The sequence below is a fragment of the Carlito syrichta genome, unplaced genomic scaffold (assembly GCF_000164805.1).
Source record: "Carlito syrichta isolate Samal-C Ts95f unplaced genomic scaffold, Tarsius_syrichta-2.0.1 Scaffold303367, whole genome shotgun sequence".
NCBI lineage: Eukaryota > Metazoa > Chordata > Mammalia > Primates > Tarsiidae > Carlito > Carlito syrichta.
The window spans coordinates 167,500-172,366 of record NW_007247463.1 but is presented as its reverse complement, the minus strand read 5'-3'; positions in this window follow the sequence as shown (position 1 = coordinate 172,366).

Here is a 4,867-nt window from a genome sequence, read left to right as displayed (position 1 = left end):
CTCAGCCTGTAATTCCAGCACTTGGGGAGGCCAAGGCGAGTGGATTGCCTGAGCCCGTGGGTTCGAGACCAGCCCGGACAACTTGGCAACTCATCTCTACAATATAAGTCAAAAATTAGCCGGGTGTGGTAGTGCACGCCTGTAGTTCCGGCTACTTGGAAGGCTGAGGGGGAAGGATCGCCAGAGGCCAGCAGGTCAATGCTGGGGTGGCCGTGAGCATGCCACTGAGCTCCAGTCTTCCACCCTGGGCAACGGAGTGAGACTCCAACTTAAAAAAGAAAAGAAAAGAAAAGAAAAGAAAGAAAGACAGTATGGCATGGAGATTAAGGCTGCAGACTTCGTAACTAGAATGCCCTGGGTGTGAACCCCAGCTCTGCCACTGACTAGCCAACTTCTTGAATGGCCTCCGGGATTTTAAGACCACCCTGGGCAACATAGCGAGACCAAATCTCTACCAAAAAAAAAAAAAGCTTGAAAGTCACTGCAATAGATAAAGACTCCTGATTTTGGCTGGGAAATATCCAGCTTTCCTCACATGGTTCATAACTGTCAGCAATATAATTATCAGGAGGCGTGATCGTCATTTAACCTATGCCTCAAGTTGTTAGTTTTTAAAATGGGGATAATAGCCAGCCTCACAGGTTTGCTGTAATGAGCTAACATGTGACGCGCCTGGCTGGTCCTTAGAAAGCATTCAGAAAGCGAGAGCTTTTGTTTCTATAGAAACTGTTCTGCACCCAGGTCCCCAAAGCTCCTCCCCTCCAAACAGTCCTCATCCAAGGGCCCCTGGGATGGTCTCTGATCGGCCCTGGCTGCAGTCACATTGGCTCAGGTCAATGTAACTAATGGGAGAAGCATTTCAGGCGGACGATGCCTTAACCCAGGGAGCCCCGTTGAGGGGCTCGGTCAGTGCAGGCGGTCGGATGGGGACACAGGGTTTGGAGAGAAAGGCCGACTGCCCACCACACCCAGACTGACCCCAGGCCACCCCCATGGAAGTTCCCTCAGCTGATGTGAACATGTGTTCTGTGGCCAGGACATCATTGGTTCTCAAAGGATGGCCCAGACCAGCAACGGTTTCACCTGGGGGCTTGTTAGACGATGCGCTTCTGGGCCCCCACCTGGACCTTCTCAGGAACTCCGGGATGAGTCCTCCTGGAGATTCTGAGGCAGCCACCAAAATACTTACTGGATTTTTGAAGATTGAGTACCCTTCCAAAATAAAAGCTATCATTCATACTTTTTATATCGATGATGTGTTAAAATCATATTTTGAATATACTGGGTTAAATAACATTCAAGGGCAGACTCAAAAAATGTATCTTTTGGGGGGGGTCAGAGTTCACTATGCCAACCAGACTGAAGTGCAGTTGCATGTTCACGGCCACCACAGCCTCGACCCGCTGGGCTCCGGCGATCCTTCCACCTCAGCCTTCCAAGTAGCTGGAACTACAAGTGCACGCCGCCACGCCTGAATAATTTTTTGATTTATTGTAGAGATGAGTTTACACCAAGTTTCCCAGGCTGGTCTCCAACCCCTGGGCCCAGGCAATCCTCTTGCCTCCACCTCCCAAAGTGCTGGGATTACAAGGCATGAACCATAGTATCTGGCTGGATACCTACTTTTTTATTAAAAACATTCTGGGTTGGTTTGGGTCTCCGCCCCCATATACATGTATATTACACCAATTTCACATGCTTTTTACTTTTCTAATGTGGCTGCTAGAAAATCTCAAGCTACATATGTGTGGCTGATCATGGTGCCTCACATCTGTAATCTCAGCACTTTGGGAGGCCAAGGCAAGAGGATCGTTTGAAGCCAGGAGTTCAAGACTACCCTGGGCAACATAGTCCACGTTTCTACCAAAAAAAAAAAAAAAAAAGCTTGAAAGTCACTGTAGTAGAAAGACAAAAACTCCTGATTTTGGCTTGGCAATATCCAGGTTTCCCCACATGACCATTAATTTTTAGCAATAAAAATACTAGGAAAGCCGGGCTTGGTGGCTCAGCCTGTAATCCCGGGCCTTTGGGAGGCTGAGGTGAGTGAATTGCCTGAGCCCGTGGGTTCGAGACCCGCCTGGGCAGCGAGACCTCATCTCTACAATAAATCAAAAAATCAGCCGGGTGTGGTAGCACACGCCTGTAATTCCAGCTACTTGGAAGGCTGAGGTGGAAGGACCGCCGGAGCCCAGCAGGTCGAGGCTGCGGTGGCCGGGAGCGGCCACTGCACTCCAGTCTGGGAGACCGAGTGAGACTCCAACTCAAAAAAAAACTCAGAAACTGGATACAGACAGGCAAGGAGGCAGGTGGGGAGGGGGAGAGGAGGTGTCAAAACAGCGGAATTTCTGGATCTTCCCAAGGTTCCTGGAGAGTTCGAGACAGAATATTTCTCTTCTTTTTCAGAAAAATATGTATAAAGATATTGCAATTGAGTTGAGTAATGTTGTCCCCCCAAAATCTATGTCGACATCAGGATGCGACCCTGTTTGGAAAGAGGGTCTTTGCAGATATAATTAAGTTAAAATGAGGTCTGACAGAGTCTCTCTATATCCAAACTTTAGTCAGGCTCCTTGAAGAAGCTTTGACTTTGGGATTTCCATGTCTGCATCGCCCTACCCACACTCAGCAAGAATCCTCCCAAATTGTTTTCTTTTAAAAAAATTTTTTTTTTGAGTTGGAGTCTCACTCTGTCACCCAGACTGGAGGGCAGTGGCCGCTCCCGGCCACCGCAGCCTCGACCTGCCGGGCTCCGGCGATCCTTCCGCCTCAGCCTTCCAAGTAGCTGGAATTACAGGCAGGCGCTACCACGTTTGGCTGATTTTTAAAAAAATTTATTGTAGAGATGAGGTCTCGCCAAGTTGCCCAGGCGGGTCTCGAACCCATGGGCTCGGGCAATCCATTCACCTCAGCCTCCCAAAGCACGGGATTACAGGCTGAGCCACTGAGCCTGGCTCCCAAGCTTTTTTCAACATCTGACCACCCTCAGTACCTGACCACATTCCTCTTCACCCACCATCCCTCAGGTGGTGTCTGATCACCTGGGCCCTCCTTCAGTGAGTCCTATCAGGGCGGTTTATCTGGAATTCCCCTGATGTTTTCTCTAAGTAATTTTCCATCCAGACAGTGTGGTGATTTCTGAAAGAACTAGACACTGACCTTCCATACGACCTAGCAATCCCCCTACTGGGAATATACCCAGAGGCACTCAAATCATTCTACAAAAAAGATACCTGCACACGCATGTTTGTTGCAGCACTATTCACAAGAGCAAAAACATGGAACCAACCATGCTGCCCATTGAAACTGGACTGGATTTAAAAAACGTGGTACATATACACAATGGAACATCACGCAGGCACAAAGAGGGACAAACACATGGACTTTGCAGCAACTTGGATGGATTTAGAGTCGATCATACTCAGTGATCTATCACGGAAACAAAGAACTGAGTTCCATATGTTCTCACTTATAAGTGGACCTTGAACAATTATCCTAATATTATAAGAAAGGAATTGGCAGGAGTGTGAAACTGCCAGGGGGGGTTGGGATTGGCGGTTGAGGGAAACTGCCAGGGGAGGGAGGGCACACCTCAACTAGGGTACCTGCATAATGAACATTTGTATGCCTAACCCTGAACTGTAGCCCACATCTTTAAAATAAAAATAAAAATAAATTTCCCATCCACTGACAAGCTACCCTCCACCCCCACCCACATCCCGCCCAGCCTGGGCTGCAAATTCCCGCTTTTCCTGCTGTTTGGCGTCAAACTCCATCTCTCTCCTCAACTGCAAAACCCCACCATGGCGGTACCTACACCCATCACATTGGTCCTGAATAAGGCCCACCCTAGCATTTGTTCACAAACACACTGAATGCTTTTGTAATAGGATGTTCTGAATGAGGTTGGGCCCTAGCCCAATGACTGGTGTCCTTATGGACAATAGAGACCCACACAGAAGAGAAGGCCACGTGGAGACAGAGGCGGAGCCTGGATGTTGTGTTTCACAAGTCCAGGCCCAGCTAGGATTGCCGGCTACCACGGAAACTGGGAGGAGGCAAGTGTCCTCCACAGACCTGCAGCAAAAGTGTGGCCCTACAGTGCCTTGATTCCACATGCGCAGCATCTGTTCAAATCCTTGAGACAAGACTTTTCTGCTGTCTCACACCACCGAGTGTGTGGTATTTTGTCACAGCAGCTCTGGAAGCCACCACCGATATCTGCTACGAGTCTGGGTCTCTGGTGAAGAGGATGGGGAGAGGGGAAGAGGTGGCCTTATCCCATACCTGCTTCTTCTTATTTTTTCTTTTTTTGAGTCAGGGTCTCACTCTGTCACCCAGACTGGAGCATGACCATGGCTCACCACAGCTTAGACCTTCTTGGCTCAGAAGATCCTCCCACCTCAGCCTCCTGAGTAGCTGGGACTAGAGGGGCATGCCGCCATGCCTGGCTTTTTTTTTTTTAATTTTACATAGAGATGAGATCTCACTATGTTGTCCAGGCTAGTCTTGAATTCCAGGGCTCAAGCGATCCTGTCACCTTGACCTCCCAAAGTGCTGGGATTACAGGTGTGAGCCACTGTTTCTAGCTGGAGTCTAGGGACCTTTTTTTTTAAAGGCACAGGGAAAGCTCACTACATGGTAGACACTACTTCCTTTGCTCCCAAATCTCATGGAATCTTCACAGCACCCATATTTTTTCCTCCATTTTACAGGAGAGGAAACTAGGGCCTCCAAGGTCCACAGAGCTAGCAAGTAGATGACGTAAAATGCAAGCCCAGCCTGAGCCCATGGGTTCGAGACCCGCCTGGGCAGGTGAGACCTCATCTCTACAATAAAATTAAAAAATTAGCTGGGCGTGGTAGAGCGC